The 18981-nt window shown below is 39.4% G+C and overlaps 1 protein-coding gene and 1 pseudogene across 4 annotated transcripts in view; both read left to right on the plus strand.

The window, feature by feature from the left end:
* The window catches only part of GUCY1A2 (guanylate cyclase 1 soluble subunit alpha 2), a 286509-nt gene that overhangs the window by 82149 nt on the left and 185379 nt on the right, over positions 1-18981 (plus strand). The window lies entirely within an intron of this gene.
* Positions 7987-8105, plus strand: LOC133386432 (5S ribosomal RNA; annotated as a pseudogene).

An 18981-nucleotide genomic window follows, 5' to 3' on the forward strand; every position in this document is an offset into this window, starting at 1 on the left:
CCCCAAATGTCCTGCTGAGCACGCGTGTGCACAAGGCCAGCCACCCATGCCCCTGGGAGGGCACGCGCCAGAGGGGCACCCAGCTGGAGAAGCAGGCCTGGGAATGCCGACGCACCTCCCTCGCCCCGCCAACGCTGCTCCCGGTCTCGCCCACCCACCTGCCTGCCTCCGAGGAGGAGTTGACTGCTCTGACACCGACCCAGAGCGCTTCTCGGCTCCTTTGCCGGGCAATGGCGTGGGCGCCCAGCCCCGTGACGGGGCGGCTCTGGGTGTCACCCCCCTCATGGTGTCACCTGGGTGCGGTCTGCAGTCCCCGCACCCCGCTAGTGACACCACTGTAAGAGTGGCTTTGAGTATGGACTGTGGCATTCATGTGTTCAGGTGTGAACGTTGACAACCCCATATGAATTCTGTGAGTATCCCAGACAGGGAATATTATATCTGTAGATTTCCTGTTTTTCCTCTGATCACTCTGTCAATAGGGATTGAACCTTCCTATGGTAGCAGATGTGTTCCTTGAATCGAAGACACCATCTAAGCAGGAGAAGAGACTCCTGCTTGCCTGGAATGTGCTAGAGCAGTACAGGAAGAAATCACTCATTACTGCTAAAACTCCAGCTGTTGCTAGATTCTTTGCAAGGAATCTATCCTTCAACACCTGCACATTGATATTAGGCTGTGCCTTCGCTGTATTGTTTTTGAAACCTGCTAAAAACTTTTTTTTGTTTAAGCGAGCCTATCCAAACATGTACATTTGACATATGTTTTAAAATGTAATATTACTTGCTAATGCATATTTTTAAACTGCTGACTGATTTTATTTTGAAATTTTTTAGGCTAACTTGTTTTTTAATATCAGATTTTATTGGTCATTTTAATGTATATTTTATGTAAGTCACCTAGAGGTTTTTGCAATTTAGAAGTATACAAATCCTGCTAAATAAATAAATAACTGAAGCAGCATTATCCACCTGAACAGGCTTCTACAAATCTGCTTGTCAGGTATAAATGCTGATATGCTTCTCGTGAGAACCATGCACAGAGACACATATCCCCTCTACTGAGGTCTCCCTTGCACCATAAGTAGGAAAAAATGAAAGTAAGACAAAGCAGGAGACTTAGCTTCTCCATTCCTTAAGAGGAAATAGAGGAATCCCTGCTTTTTCTCAACTCCTCTATGCATGCAAAGGGAATTGGTGGTGAGCCTCAAAGGAGCCTGGCTGGTAAGTCTAGCTAATATATGAGAATCCCTGAACCTAAACACATAACAAGAAAAGTGCCTGACACTTTTTTAAACTGGGATGTACAGTAACAGTGCTATGACTAGTTGGGAGGTTGCTGCTAAGGATCAGAGGTACCAGGTTTGGGCAGAATGTTCTATCCTTTCTCTAGGAAGTCCCTTCAGCCGAGGACCACTTATGTTTTTGGCAAGACGTCACCAGCATTCCCAATAAAAGTGAAAAAGAAAAAGGCAGTCCTGCACCCCCACTGCTGAATTTGAGCTGGCTATGAATAGGCTGTTCGTTTGTCCTCTTGCAACCCATTGCAGGAGTTGCAGAATGTGAAAATCTTTCATTTCTCCCACATACACAGGCAGTAGCAATAGTTTTGGGTGTTGTTGCTTTTAAGGTTAGATCAGTGCAGTGTCATTTGTGCTTAATAGGACTTGTCCAGGTCACAATGAATTCTCTCTGCTATTAGTAGGGATGCCATATTTCTTTTCTGCCAAAGTGAGATTGGTGTACAACATTTGTTAAATGTACCATAAAACAACAACAACAACAACAACAAGCTATTACTCAGGTGTTTTTTTTCTTGCAATACCTCAGTTGGACAAATGACCTGATTAGCTCCCGAGAGTTTGTGTTACATTTAGCTGGAAATTACCCAGCGGGGCGAGAGGGGTAGGGAGAAGAAAAGAGCTTGAGAGCTCTTAGTTTATAGCTATCAGCTCATGTGCAAAATTACTAGGTTTTACGGACTATGAAAGTGGAGCAAACATAATTCTTTTACAGTGCAATTCTGTGCATATCTAGTCCGAAGTAAGCCCCATTGCGTTTAATTGGACTTGCTTCCAGGTAAGTTAGTATAGGATTGTTGCTTTGGTTTATATAATTTGTTTGCAGTGCACTTACCATATCCAGACAAATAACCAGAATAACATAAGTGCAGTGGTGGGATAAAGGGGGAGTTGGCCTCCCCCCCCCACAAAACAAAGAGTGTTTCTGCATGGCTTTCAATGACCATAAGTCAGCAAATGTTGACATTGCAGACATTGCTTTCATTTAGAGTTGTCTGTTTATGAATTTAAGATACATGCTTCCCTGGGCTCCTGCTGGAAGGAAGGGCAGGAATAATAATAATAATAATAATGGGGTGGAGCCTGCGTAGGTTTTGACTGGCCAGGGAGTGGAGCCTGATGGATTTTGGTGGGTTACCAAATAAGGAATTAGTAAATCCTAATTCCATTCGAGATGCACTTTGAGAGACAATTGGCAAACACTGGGTATGATTCAGCCAACATTAAAACATGGTTGTACAGGTGTGGTTTTCAGTTGTTAGCTTACTATCCCGCCATTTGGATCATAGGACCCTCAAGGTAGCTGACCAAATAAAGCAGAGCACAACTTTTATAAGCCAATCCAAACAAAAACAAGAACAATTCAATGTAAACCATGTTCCCAAAGCCATGTCACAGGTGAGGACCTGCCCATAGAAACCAACGGACCTTTTAAAAGTGCATTATGGTACCGTCTTAGACATGTCTTCTCAGAAGTGGCCCTGCTGACTTCAGTAGATCTTGCTCCCAGGTAAGTGAATGCAACAGGAGAAGGGAAACCTTTGAATTTGGACTCAAACTCCCATCAGCCCCAGCCAGCATGGCCAATGGTCAGGGGCAATGGGAGTTGTAGTCCAGCAACATTTGGTGGGCCACAGGTTCCCCACCTATGGAATACAGAATTGCATCTTTAGGCTGAGAGTAAGCCCCGTTGAACTCAATGGGACTTACTTCTGAGTAGATGTGTATAGGATTGTGCTGTAAATGTAGCTGGATCATACCTGCTATGCTTAGATTGGGATTTGATCATGTGTGGCCACTAGCTGGATGGGATGGGAACTGGCATGCACAAACAACCGCAGGATGTGTGATTCCCCAGCTTGGCCCAGCAGCCAGTGCTGCACACACATAGCCCCTTTTTAAAATCTCACCAATCAACCATGTATTTATTTTTATTTATTTATTTATTTATTTTATTACATTTTTAGACCGCCCTATAGCAATAAGCTCCCAGGGCGGTGTACAGCATAATAAAACAGGTTAAAATACAAGTGGATGTAAATACAATACACAATAAAACATAATTAAAAACATAATGTAAAAGAGGGGTGGGACTGGATTAAGTGCTCTCCTTCTCCATGAAAGAAGAGATCATGTTTTTAAAAGATTTATAATGTGTGCATTCTGTTAGATCAAAGCCATTGTATTCTGCTGGTGTAACACACAATATTATGGTGTACATAAACATGGAATAAAATTAATGTAAAACTGTATTTCAATTAATTGTTGTGAATTAGAATCATGCTCTTTTGCAATCCCCTTAATTACAATGAGATTTACAGGGGAGAATTTCCTAGTGGATTCGGCCCACTGCAGTAATCTTTACAGAGGGTAACACATTTTTCATGTGCAAGATCTGTACTGGGAACACTTGTTAGGAAAACATTTATTATATGAACCAAATACCACATTATTTATCCAAAATGGTAACAAGGTAAATCAATGATTTCTGGGGGCCTGAGCCAGTTATATAGATTAGTTATCCTGGTCTTACTTTGATATCCCATACATATCAGTAAGAGGTCATGAAGCTTAATTGCTTTTTCTGCTCAGGTTTACTCCTAGCAGTTTATGAATTTCTTCACTTCAGCCATATGAAAAAAAACCTTCATCTGTATCAGTGTTCACGAGGCTAGTAATTTACAGTGTGCTCATCTAACTATGTTTCTTTAATTTATCATAGGGCAGTGACTTGCTATAGTGATGAATCTTGGTATGAAATTGGAAATGCTTGGTTGATGATGATAACAATGATGTGACTTTTCATTTCCAGTTTATTGTGTATGTTGAAAATAGTATTACACTTTGCTGTTCAACAGGGAGAGAAGTGGGGAAAACTTTTGAAAGCATTTTGATAGAAAGAAAATAGAGTCCTGGGTTAGCAATGGAGTCCTTCATTAGATGTGTGCAGAAGAATTTTGTTGTTTGCAGAAGAGAACTGAGTAAGGAAGGTTCATTCATTAACACTTTACTTTGTTTATTGCTAAAGAGTATTTTGGTAATTTTCTTTTGAAGGCTTATAATTATTTAATAGCTGTTTGTTCAGGGGAATGCTCTGATAATTGCTCTTTTTATTTTTTAAAAAAACATCCCACAGTTTAATCAAAGCAGAGTATTTGCTAGGTGCTATGAATTCAGTATGTTGGAACTGTAATTCATGGTGTTAGTAGAGCTGGAATCTGTATAAGCAACCTTCTGTTTCCCCAGTTTTATGGAGGAAAGTTAGTGGTGGCTTGACTATGCATCAGGATGCTTCCAAAATATGCATTGAGCTGAATATCTCCTTGGACTGTGGAATTCCAGCTTACCTGGCCTTATTTTCAAAGTGGTACTGAGACACTAGGAACTCTCCATGGTTCCACCTTTTGTTTCTGAATTTTTTATAGAATGTAATGTACTGCTTGCTTTTAGTTTCTTCTGTTCCATCGTGCGTCTCTCTCTCCTCCACTGCATTACAGATGTGCCCATGAACACTACAGAAAAAGCAATCATAGAATTTCAAAGTTGATTTCATTAACTCTTTAAATTGCTATTGACCGGCTTAAAAAGTATAATAAAGTCAATGCTACGGTCCTGTGTCTGCAACTGTCATGTTACACTTACCAGTGCTAGGCGCCTACAGCTCAAATGTTCCTTTTTCTTGCTTTCTTGCTGCCTGCCCCCACAACAAAACAAAATTGCACTATATAACTTATGCAACAATAAATGCCAAACATACGAAGTGTTCAAAACAAAAAGGATGAACTAAAAAATAAAAAACATTTTAAAAACCAACAAGCAAGATATACTATACAATACAAAGTGTTTCATCGCACAGATAAATTTTTTAGCCTTAATATTTACAGTAGGGCCCCGCTTTACAGTGCTTCATTTTACAGCGATTCGCTAATACAGCAGTCTCAATTAGACACAATTAGACTAAAGCCCCACTCATATGGCGCTTGTTCCACTTTTACGGTGGTTTTTGGGCATCGCTCGCCATTCTATTCAATGGGTTCCACTTTACAGCGGGGGTCCGGAATGTAACCCGCCATATGAGTGGGGCCCTACCTTATATACTTTCCCTCCATTAATTCTTATTTACATTAAAGGAGAAAAAGGATATGTAATCACAATCCTCCCAGCACAATTTGTGGCTCCACCCATTCTTGTATCTTAATTAGCTTAATACATAATGAAAGGTGCCCATCTTTTGATAAAATGATAATCTGCTTGGCAACCTTCCCTTACTCTAACAATGTTAGTTAATTTCAACATGGAGACATTCTTCCATAGTTTTATAATCCAGTTATCTAGTACTGGGGGTTTATTTTCTTCCAAATTAAAGTTATTGTGATACGGGCAACTGTTAACAGGTAAGTTACCATTTCTGTAAATACCTGATCTTTAATGTGTCCCAGAAGACCTCAAAGGGTTTGCTGGTAGAGCATAACTTGTGATATATTCTACTAGTATTTCTGCCCAGAATAGCTTTATTTTTGAACAGGACCAAAAAATGTGAGGACATCTGTATGTGCATTGCCACATCTCCAACATTTCTATTTAAGGTCACATATGTTTGATTCAACCTGTTTGATGTAAGGCACCATCTAAAAAGTATTATATAAAACAATTCTTTTAAGGTAATACTAATCGTTTGACTTGATATATTTTTCCTTATCCCGTTCCAGGTAGTTTCAGGAATGTGTTGTCCTAGATTTCCCCCCCAAATAGTCTGAAAGTTATTTGTTATATTTAAGTTCATAATTGTTTTATACATCTTACTTAGTGGTAAGATCTTTGTTATTAGATCTTCGAACTGTAATTTTTCACTCATTAGGCCATAGTTAGTTATTACATTGTTTATTATATTCCTGAGCTGGATATATTGGAAATAAAGGGGACAATCCGATTCCATTATATTAACAATTTCAATATACTCATGACTTGATTGATCCATTATTCATTAACTTTCCTATTTCAATTAGATGGTACCTTTTCCACAGAGTTAAATTTCCCAAAATAGTTGGATCTTCAACAACTCCGTTGTAGTGTCCTGCCATTCTTGACATTGCTATTAAATCTGTAAACCTAAATTGCTCCCATAACTTCATTAGCAGTTAATTTGGGCCATGCTTTTGTTTCTCGGGTTTAACACACAACATCCTGGGTATTGTAAGAATATATAATCATAGTAATTAATAGATAAGTGGGATATATTTTACATAAAATAAAAATAAAGGGTCTTTATTTACGTCTATCTGAAATATATCTTCAATCATATTAATCACCACTCCCATTCATTTCAATGGGTTTTGTTCAGGAGAACATCCCAATGAATTGTGCTCCATGAATCTGGTTGGATAGATGGACTGAAGTCAACACGAACCTTTTAGTAGTGAAAGTGGTTGCAAGTGACAAGTGCTAACTGGTTTAAAACAATTTGCATTTTTTTTTAACATTAGAGATTTCGCTGTCTCCCTAATTTTCCTTTGAAAGCTTATACTCTTTCAACATCTGTTTAGGACTTATCCAATAACTGCATACTTTGGCTAAGGATTATAAAAATGCACTTTAGAGCGTGGAAATTTCTGTCACTCATTTTTTTTCATTTTTCAGATTTTTATATCTTCCTATTTTCTTTTTTAATATTCTATATTTGAATTTTGTTTAGGAGCATTGATGGATTCCAGAATCTAGGAGTTAGATAATGTTAGAAGTCTAAGGTAATGCCTTTCCTAATAGGTTTTTCTGCTCAAGATCCCAGTAGTCCCATATGTAGATCCAAGCCTATTTGTGGATGCACTTGGATTTCTTCCAGCTCCTGCTTCGTTGAAGTTGGAGTTTTGCACTAGAGACATTTTTAGTAGAAGTGGAGCATAGGAATCTGTCTTATATCGTGTCAGATCATTGTTCCATCTAGCTCAGTTTTATCCACACTGAGTGGCAGCGGCTCTCCAGGGTTTCAGACAAGGGACATTGCTTATCCTACCTGGAGATATCAGGAATTGAAGCTGGGACTTATTGCTTGCAAAGCAGATGAGCTCACATGGAACTACAACCCTTCCCCATAAAGTGGTAGGCATGTTTTTTCCCTTCAGATCTTCTGAATCCAAATCTGTTGCACACATGTATTGATTTATTTTCTTACTTAGTTCTTACTTACTTAATTGAATTATGTTGTCTTTATGAAATACTTGTTTTAACATATGATTTGCTATCTACCACAAATTAATTAATTAATTAATTAATCACACACACACACACACATATATAATTAATTTGTGGTAGATAGCAAATCATATGTTAAAACAAGTATTTCATAAAGACAACATAATTCAATTAAATATATAATCAACTGGGTAAAATAATAATAAGGATCCAGAAATGTGCACTAAAGAAGTGAACATGTGAAATAACAGAGAAGTTTGTTGCAGTCCATGCAAACCTCCCATTATTTGATGCCCATGGACAGATAGCATTTTTTAATTTATTTTGAAGCATTTATAAACTATGTTTCCTTCTATAGCCTGCCTTTCTTCCACTGAATTTACAGCACCTTATATTATGTTTTCCAGAGTGTTAGTCTACAGGAAAAACACCAGCGCTTTTTTTGTTTAGTTTTTACCAGAGTTGGAGGCAGTTTGAAAAGAGGGATTATTGCTTGTGCTTACTGCCATACTACCCTGAACACGCCCAATCTCGTCTGATCTCGGAAGCTAAGCAAGGTCAGGCCTGGTTAGTACTTGGATGGGAGACCACCTGGGAGTACCGGGTGCTGTCAGTTTAGAGGAAGGCAATGGTAAACCATCTCTGAATACCTTTTACCATGAAAACCCTATGAATATATCCAAAAAAAGATTCATAGGATCGCCATAAGTCGTAATCAACTTAAGACATATAACAACAACAACTGCTTGTAGTGTGTTCTCTTATTTGGTAACAAGGTGTAGAGGGGTTTTTTTTTAGTACTAATTTTTTCTGGTTTTGGATAATGCAAATAGTAGGGAGATGATGCAATTCCCAAGCCCAAATAATAGAAATGTGATTTTGTTTACTGCAGGGTTGATGGCTTCTATTTCCCTCCCCTTCTGTTTTCCCAAATGGCAAATTTAAAATATGCTTAGGTATTTTCAGGTGCTGCAAATTTCTTCTCCATTTCTGATAGTGGGTATACTGGTGCAGTCTTATGCATGTCTACTCAGATGAAAGTCTCACTTTCCCACTAGTCCCACTAGTTTGTTCCAAAAAATCAGGATCAGAAATCTGGACTTGATCTTGGCTTCTTTGGACAAATTGTAGTTTAAACGAACCACAGTTTCCTGATTTGGACATTACAAACTGTGGTTAGCTGAAAATGGAAGTGGATGCTTCCAGTCTTCTCCTCATTGACATGCTGGAGGGAGTGGAGGAATGCACAACCCAAATCATTACATCTGAACAAGGCCATAGAACAAGAGGATTTTCTTTTCTACTTTCTAGATATTGGTCTATTCCAGGAAGTAGTGTAGGAACAAAGCTAAGAAGTAACTTGACCTTTCAGGGTTATTCTTTCACACTGAACACCTTGGGAGAAATAGAAAAGCTTCTCTCAGCATGTTACTTTTATTGTGCTGTGAGACAGCTTACAGAAAGAAACCCATTAATGCTTTTACTTGCATTTCCCTTTAAAAAAACCCCAAACCACTTCATATTCTTTTTTCCTGTCACTCTTTCTGTAGCTTGTACAAAGACTAAATGGTCATGCTGAACTGTGTATTTTGGCTTTAGTCCAAAGCAAATAGACTTTTTAAAAGAACTTAACTTTTGTGCCATTTGTTTCCATTTAATTTTCTAGCAGAAAAATTAACTTGTTTTCATTAGTTTGAATTACTTTATGCCAGAGACAGACATCACTGGCATTGCCATATGAGCTTCTGATGAAGGAGAATTCATCTTGGAATTAAAAGAAAAACTAACTACTCCAATAACAGTATTGAGCAATGCCAAGAAAATTATTTTTGCTAGTACAGCTACTTAGCAATTACTTAACTGCATGTAGAGCATTGTGCTTGGTGCTGTACGGAATACTGTGATATACTGGTTGCTCCAAGGATTTTGTTCTTGGAGACTCAGCAACTGCTGGTTCATGGACCTGTTTTCTGGCCTGTTCTGCTCACACAGGCCAGATCAATGGGAACAATCAAGCAGCTTGTTCACATTTAACCAGTGATGGTGAACCTTTGGCCTACGGACCTAATTAGTCATATATGATGTCAGGTGTGGGACAGGTAGTAGGGTTTCCAGGTCTCCCTAAGTAGGTGAGAAGAAATGATCACGTCTTTTCAGCTGGACCTGGGAACAACAACTTTTAGCTACAATTTATATCTTAATTTCCAATCGGAGAAGTGTTTTTGTTTGAATGGTATGCTCCAAGCAACTGTAGTTGATACTTAATGTATCATGGTTAATGACATTGCTAGGACCTGCCCTATAACATCACTATGGCCCACCCCCATGACATCACTCGGGTCCGCCTCTGAAATCTCAGGGTTTTGGGATGCTTCTGACCTGGCAACCCTAGCAGGTAAAGACATGGCTTGCCTGAAATGGGGGTTTGCAGGCATGCCAATCAGCTGATGGATGGTGCCTGCGAAGCCCTGTGTGTTTGCATCTTTCCCATCTGCCCAACTTGTTCCATGGGGGAGAGAAGGACCTGGCCCTCTGGCTGGATCCAGTTCCACATCCCTATGTTAAATCATAGTTTGTTTCAGATTATACCTTACCACAACATGCGAATGGGGTCATTATATACTACCATTCCTCAGGGAGTACAAAGTGGTTCTGAGACAATCTCTAACCTTGGCATTGACCAGACCTAGATCTGCTGAGCTTCAGCACAGCAGGTGCTGTGTTTTGTACCTTCCTACCATGCCTTTTGATCTTTCCTGTGTGCCATGTGTCTAGCCTTATAAGGGCTTCTAGCTGGGACTTCAGAGGGGAACATTTTACTAATTTTGGATTTTTAATACAGTTTTAATTACATTTCTGGGATCAGCCAGCCAAGAACCTGCGGCTTGACTCTGCCAGTTGGTCTCTGATGGTAGGATTCATAATTCATTTTTTGTTTGCTTTTTGCTGCTGACCTGCTCTGAATGTTTAATCTTGAGTATAATAATGATGAGTGATTTGACTGGGGTTATCCATAAGAACCTTGCAATGTTCCAGAATAACTTTGCTGGGACAAAGGAGGAATCAACCCTTTTTAATATTCTTATGGAAATTTGCCTTTTCTTTCAGTAGAGAAGGAGCCAGATCTCCTTCCCTGCTTGTTGCCAAAAGATGTCTCAAGAGCCTGGCCTACTCTATCCATCCCTTCCAGGGGGTGGGAGCAGCCCTTAAAAAAAGATCAAATACATATCAGTGTTAAAATATATGCTTTACATTGAATCAAATTTACTCACCCTCTACAGCAGTGATTAGAATAAATGGCAGAGAATCTCAGCAATTTACAGTGCCTAGAAGAACGAAACAAGGATGTCCTCTCTTGTTCTTGTTGGTAATAGAACCTTTGGCACAACATTTAAGACAAAACAAAAATATAAAAGGGATTCAGATAGATTTAAGATGCACATCTTCTCAGTATGTATGCCAACGACATGGCGCTGCCGCTGACAGTGGTCAATCCTCTGGAAGCAGCACAATCGTTAAAGACCGAATTAGAGCAATTTGTGGGGGTTTCTGGCCTGCAAGTCAACCTAACAAAGTCAGAGGCAATGTGCTTTCATTTACCCCCAGAGACGCAATGCCAATTCTCGGCTGCTTTGGGCATTCATTTGTGCCCAAACAGCAGTGCCGACATCCTTCCTCCTCCTCCACATACATGCCTCATCCAGCAGCCCCTCAGCCTGGCATATCTGGAAGGTAGATTGCACCCTTAGTTAGGTTTAAATGATTGTATTTTCAAATGCATTCAAAGCCTTTCTTGGAAATTATTTTATTGGAATACTTGTATACCTTTTTAAAATATGACAACTCAGTGGGATATACTTCTGTTACTATGTGGGGCGGGGGTAGTTCCTTTGATTTTTTTTATTTTGGGAAAGGTAAAAGAAATACTCCCAACGAAAGAAAGGGGAATGATAGAAAAACCTTAGGTAGCAGTGCTTATATTAGTTGCAAAATACTAGAAAAAGAAGCGAATTCCATCAAACAAGGAATGGTAACAGTTTGGCACAGGGTGCTTATGCATAAAATAACATATTAAATGCACAAAGAAATGTATTTGAACCCTGGTAGAAGTTTATAAAATATGGGAATAACAAATATCATTATAATAAAGTCCAAGCAGCAGTATTGAAATGAAATGGACTGCCTTCAAGTCAATCCCAATTTATGGCAACCCTATGAATAGTGTTATCATGGTAAGCGGTATTCAATTTAATTAGTGCCAAATTATATTAGATAAAATCTAGAAGCTGTTAAAGTTATAAAACATAATTTTCCATGTTACAGTCAGGCTTTTGTGTTAACCTTTAGAAATGTTGGAAATATTTGTGATACAGTGTTCTATGCTATCTTTTCCTTTTCTTTGGTTGAAATATATTTTTATTGTATTTTGGCTTTAGTGTTAATTCTTGGAATTGCAATAAGTATTGGTGATATAATGCCCCCACCACCCTTAGTATGTTTGGAATTGGAGCAGCAATAACAACAACAGCAACAATAATATATTTATTATTTGATTTATATCCCACCCTTCCTCCTAGCAGGGGCCAATAATAACAATAACAATAATAATAATAAACAGTTTTTAAAAAGAAAAATGATCTTTTTAACTCTAATATGTCAGTAGAGCAATGCCCTTAAATATATGTGCATGTAAATATGTGGCTATATTGTCAGGATAGTTGTCTGACAAAAGATAATTGCACTTGATTTTAGATTTAACTGGTATTTTATCTATTCCACTTCCCCAATTTAGCTTATATTCTGCTTGCTAGATCCCTAACTAATTTAACAAAACAGTGCAAAACATTCTGCAGAAAAATATAGTAGAGGAATTTTTTCCATTTTACCCCACAATTCAAATTGTTTCATTGACTGTTGTTGTTGATGCCTTTCCCTACAGCATTTGGAGTGGTTCTTGCACAAGTCATTGCTCTGAAAGCACCTCCTGCCTTGTTGCACCTTCTTGTGGCAGATTGTGGTGTAGGTAGTGAAGGTTAGTCTGTGTGCGTATTAGTGGTGGTGAGACAGACAATTAGAGGGACACATGAGCATCCAACTATTTGCTCTGAAAGGGGTTCCAGGCTAACCCTCACAAAGGGCCGAGCCCTTTCTTAGTTGTCTCCCCACTTCCCCTGCCCTAGGGTCCCCCACAACTGTTACCCTGTGCAAAATGTAGGATTTAATTTTAGGAGGTTTTTTTGTTTTTAGGTGCAAGAAGATTGATCTGGAAGCTCATAACTTCCTTAATTACTTACACCTGTTCCATATGGCTCTTGTTCAATCACTGGACTTTTATTGACAGTTAAAACAAATGAGTTTGTGGTTTAACAGAAAAACTTTACTGGAAGCACACACAGAGCTTCACAAAAGCATAGGAAAAGAATAAAGTCTCACATGGATGTAAGGAAAAGACGCATATAAGGAAGAGGCAAAATATATATTTCTTACCTTCCAAGTTAGCAGAGATAATGATGGTAACCCGTCAGCCTGCATCCTAGATCCCAGAATATGGTCCACAAGATCTGGTATATACACCAGAAATACCCCCCCACACACACGCAAGCTCTTTGTTCCATCCCTTTTTATATAGGATTGTACCCAATGTAGCATTCAAGCCAGGGTCCCATCAATCTGCTTGTGCAATGGAACTTCCCCCCCTTTCCTCCCCCTGCATGTCCCCAAATCTGTTCTAGGACTTCCCCCAACCCTCGAGCAGATGCAGGGAGGGTGTGGTGGGAGGAGAGGGGGAAAGTTCTGTTACACAAACGGAAATCCTTGAACTGATGGGACACATTGAATACCACCCATAGTTGTTTGTCTCCACACCTCCCATTTTTCCCTTAGTGATGACCTTTACTGGCCATGTGTCCTGCATATATACACCCTACATGCACAACTCAGATGTCCTCCATATGTGCTGTCTATGATTCAAATGTTACAGGAAATCCCTTGGTGTCTACTTCCCATTTCTGCTGCAGGTGTACAGACTGCGTTCTCACTTCTTTTGTATCATTAACTTGTTCCCCCTTTTCCATTCACGCTTCAGCCCAACTTCAAGCCTAGCCACTAGCTATAATTCCTTCTAATAATTTACTTTAAGTGTGAATATCCTAAGCACCAGCAACATGCAGCTGAAATAAATTTATGGCTCTAAATTTATCCTGCAAGAGGTGGTGGCAGAGCTACTCCCCAGCAGAGCATCATATCTTGACCGCGGGGTAGGGGGAGTGTGTATCTGAGTCACTAGCATGCAGACATCTTCTCTCATCAATAATATTTTATTTATTTATTTATTATTTGATTTATATCCTGCCCTTCCTCCCAGCAGGAACCCAGTGACTTAATACTGTGACTTGTAGCAGCAGTACACTCCCTGATGAGAGAAGACAATGTTCTCTGCAGCAGGAATACTAAAACGAAGCCTCGGTCTCCAGTTCCTTCTCCAACAAGAGAAGAAGATGCACTGGAGATATTGAAAAGGAGCCTTAGGAGGTCTCCTTAGGGCCTAGCTATGTGCTGTGGTGATGATTTGATTAGCAATCAAGATGTTTTAATTAAAAGCAATAACAGGAATGGGGGCAGGGAGTGATTTTCACTGAAAGGGGGGATAAGCCTTTCTCTAAATCTTCAATCTTTGCCTCTCTAGTGTGGCAATTGGGGGAAAACTCGAATTGGCACCAATGGGAAGAATTTCTTAATGCTAATTTATGTACTGGGGGTAAGGCCAGGTTAAGGTGGCTGGTGCAGTTCCCAGAATAGCACCACTTACATGGGAGTAAGTTCCATTAAATACAGAGACTTAACTTCTCAGTAGACAGGTATAGCATTGTATTGTAAGTTAACTCTCCAGTGAATTCTTAATTAGTGCTTAGACTTCAGCTCCTGTACAGCAGGAGCCATGCCTGAGCTTTTTTGTAAAGTTTTATCATTTTGCATTTGCCATTTATGAGGGTGGGTGGGTGGGTGGGGGATCACACTTATTGTGGAGTAGTATTTGCAGAAAATAATTTCTAGGAAGTACCCGATCTCAGACAGGAAAGATGAATCCTGGTTGCTAGAAAGAAAGGAAGGATGAACTACAGAGATTCCAAGGAGTAGAAAAAAGTGCAGAAAAGGGGAAGGGGAAAAGCAGCTTTTTAGGACACCAGGGATTCCTATACCTCAGTGTCCAAACAACTCACTTCAGTCACAGCTCTGACTTCATTCATTACACTGAAAGGTGGGAGCACCCACGTTGGCTCATCTCACAGAAGTCACTTAGAAGGTTGCCTGCACAGTTTGCTTTATTACTTTCTTTCTAGGAGGGCTAGTGACTTATTTTTTTAATAAAAAGAAAGCTCAGAGTCTGGACCCCTTTGTAGGTATAGGCCCTGTTGCGATTGCACCATTATAATCTGCCCATGACCAGGGGCAACCTTTACCAAGATTGTGTCTGGGGAGAAAATGTTTAAATCTCCCCTCCTTCCATGCTGTGAGGCTGTAAATACCTAGCCCCCCAATTGATGCCTGGCATTTCATTTTTAAAAAATGGACAATGTGATTGCTAATTACATCATTAACATAATGATGTAGTTAGGCCTTCAGTGTCCCTTCTGTACAAACCGTAATCTACTATCTCCTCCTGCCTGAAATAAGTTTCCTGGGGCAAGGGAAGGGAGGAAGCAGTTGTGATGGAGGCAGCTGAAATATAAGGGTATGTGTGTGAATGGGACATCACAGATAGAACTTTTCAAATTTCCTTGTCTCACTGAAAATGCAGTGCTTTCCAATGAAGTCAATTTACACATTCAGCCTCCAGTTTTCAGGTCATGCACCTACATTAAATTATTTGTTACATGTTTATATACTGTGCTTCCTCCAAGATTCTCAGAGCAACATACAAGGTTCCCCTCTCCACCATTTCATCCTAACATCAACCTTTTGAGATAGACTAGGTGGAGAAGGAGGGTAATAACCTTCATGACTGGGTGAGGATTTGAACTTGGATCTCTCCAGTCCCAGTTCAGCACTCTCTTACTCTACCACACTGCTGTGATGTGTGAAACAGGCTTGTAATTTTCTCAATATTGTCAATGGAGACAAATCTGTGAAGTGCTGAGAGAGAAGTATGGGGGACATCACATAACTGCCTTTTTTTTTGTAACCATGGACAAGCTTCTAGACAAGCTGTGGGGAAACAGCGGCTTCCAGAAATGGTTAGACTCCAATTCCCATCAGCCTCTACCACCATGGCCAATGATCAGGGCTGATGGGAGTTGTATTCTACAACATCTGGAGGGTGACAGGTTGCCTGCTCCTGTGCAAGACTCTTGAAATAAACTTTGCTTAGCACCTGCAGATGGTGGCAAATTTTCATATGAGCTTTTTTCTCATTTATAAGCACACTATATTCTCAGTACCATTCATCATTCTCAACAATGGCTGGTTTCTGATTGATGGGGCTGAACTCCTTTTAGGATTTAGACCCTGTGATGAAAGAACCATCCACCTTTTTTACATCTGCCCAGCATGCCTTGAAGCCAATTTGTTTACCCTGTTCTTTGAGTAATACAACGTTACCTGAGCTGAAGACCGTTTATTGAGTTGTAATGAATGCTGAGGTTTCTGAATTTGCGGCAAATAAGAGCACTCCTCTGAGCAGCACTGGGAACATTACATCTCTTTGTGGTATTTAATTCACAAACGGTGAAGCTGCATCGCTTCAAGGAAGATCCTGTGGCTAATTTGGTTGTAAAATGGGAAATGCACAAATCTCTGTGCATGAATAAAGAAGCCTTAAATGTGCAAAAATACTTTTTTTATAATGCTACTTATCTTTTTCTGCATACAGTTATGCCTCAGAGTTATATCTACAAGGAGGCAATGGTGCATAACTGTGAAACGTCTCTCTCCTGCTGCTCATTGATTGCCCCCGTAGATTTCACAGCCCCTCCGTAAGTTCTAGTATTCACCAGTTTTCACTGCATTCACCCTGCACTCCTAAAAGCCATCTCACTAAATTCTTACACTCCACAACAATTTTCAGTCTCCTTCTACTATCAGAAGAGTTCATCCTATCCAAAGATCTATCACATGCTCACCAGATGGACACAGTTCACAATTCCAGATGATGTTCAAGCAGCTGTATTGACATATTGTATCTGTGGTCATTTTGGTTCATGTGGACAATTTGCAGCCAGACCTATGGCATTGTCTGTATGTTTCCTTTGTGTTAAGAACATAAAAACAGCCTTCTGGATCAGGCCAGTGGCCCATCTAGTCCAGTATCCATTTCTCACTGTAGCCAACCAGATTCCTATGGGAAGCCTGCAAGCAGGACCTGAATACAAGAGCACTCTCCCCGCCTGCAATTTCCAGCAATTTGTATTCAGAAGCATACCACTTCTGACCGTGAAGATAAAACATAACCTTTGTTGCTCTCTGTACCTGCTCATTGCCCTGATATCATCATCGAAGACCCTTCTCTGTATGCCCCCACATGGTGAGATATGGTGACGAGAATAAGCCTCCGTGGAATGCCCTCTGCAGAGAGTCGTGTCTGGCACCTACTTTGATATCTTAGGGCCATGCAAATTCCTCTTTATTCTCACAGGCCTTTAAAATCCTGCTACACCTGTTTTATCCCTGGAATGTTTAAAGTTGGGATTATATGTTGCTGTTTTTTCTCTGTTTTATGTTGATTTAATGTGCTTTTCAGAATTGTATTTTGGCTCTTATAGTTTAGTTGTTTTTATTGTATGTTGTAATTTGCCCAGAGAACATTAGTTATTGGAGGACTAATAAATACAGTAAAATGAATGTGGCATGCAAAGAAATCCTGGTAGCATCGCATATCATTTTAATCTCCTAGCTGCTCAGATCTCTCTGCCTGCTCCCCCCATTGATTATGATCAACAGCACAATTCTTCCTGCATTTATCTACCTATTGGATTTTAATTTTTTATTTATAATTTTTTAATTTATAAATAAACAAAGCGAGCTAAGCAGAAGACACGTCAAACAAATCCTTATCGTGACCATCTTCCATCTGGAAACCTATGTCCTCACTGTGGGAGGCTGTGTGGATCCAGAATTGGCCTCCACAGTCACTTACGAATCCACTGTTAAAGACCTTATCTTGGAAGACAATCTTACTTGGCCATGAGTGATCACTAATAGATTTTTATTTTTTATTTATATAATTTATATGACACCTTTGCACAAGCACAAAGCAGTTTACAACAGGCAAATTGATAAAAAAATAGATAAAACAACACAATCTTTAAAAGCACATAACAAATAATTAAAGAAGAGTTACTAAAAGCAGCATCAGGAATCGGGTCTCTCCTCTAAATGCTTGTTGAAAGCTGCCGAAAACTATAAAGAGATGAGGCCAGACATCTCAGTAGGGAAGGAATTCCACATACTAGCTTATACCACCTTTCAATATACAGTTGTCAGGGTAGCTTATGTATGCTAAAAAAAATAAAAATAAAATGTAACAAAGCATCAGCAAAATCGCCCCAAACGGCAGGGCAAAAGCAATAGTAAAAATCCCTGATAAAAATAATTTGTTCATATATGGAGAATTCCTTGATAGGCAAAGGAAGCATTACCTCTGGGATGACTCCCACAGTTAAGCATTGGTCATTGTGAAAAAATAATGCAGAAACCAGACTGTAGAAATAGACTACATGTGGACAGAAGCCCTTCAATCAGCCTTGCAAATAAGTCAGTTGAAGTTGCTAGCCCACCAAAATTATACTGCTAGTCCACCAGCCCATACATACAAGTGGTAGTTGTTTGGGGCACAAATACAACCTGAAGTATGTTTATTTATTTTTATTATTAATGATCAAATCTATATAAATTTATATGTGACTGGAGCCATTGTTTTTAAGAGAAAAATTATTTGTTTTTATTTATCTTACAGTAGGTGCCATCTTAGGAGAAGCCTTCCTTCCTGTGTGAGAGTAAAAGGGGGATGCCTCTTCTAAGAAGGTACCTGTCATCTGCAGAATTTTTAAGTACTTGCATTAATTAACTGGTTTTTAAATACGTTTCGCAATTAATCAGACACATTTTCATTGAATTAAAAATGGCTACAGTCCTTTTTTATTAAATGGTTATACCACCTTATTTCAACAAACATAAGGTTGCATACATTATTATTTATTTATGTCCCATCATCCCTCCTGGGAATGTTGAGCTGTGTATAGGGTTCTCAGGCAGTTTCCTGTACCTAGACCTGCTTAGCTTCAGCAATATTTCTGTATTATATGCCTTCATACATGTTGTAGGATCTGAGATAGTGGGAAAGTTTACAATGATTTAGCATTGCAAGGATGAGACACAACAACTCTCAGAATTACATGCTCCCTTTTCTTCATTGGTCGAGCTGCAAGGAGGAGATTGGAAGCTTCTGTTTCCCTTTTGGATTAACCATAGTTTAGACCAGCCTTTCCCAACCAGTG

The sequence above is a fragment of the Rhineura floridana genome, chromosome 5 (assembly GCF_030035675.1).
Source record: "Rhineura floridana isolate rRhiFlo1 chromosome 5, rRhiFlo1.hap2, whole genome shotgun sequence".
Lineage (NCBI taxonomy): Eukaryota > Metazoa > Chordata > Lepidosauria > Squamata > Rhineuridae > Rhineura > Rhineura floridana.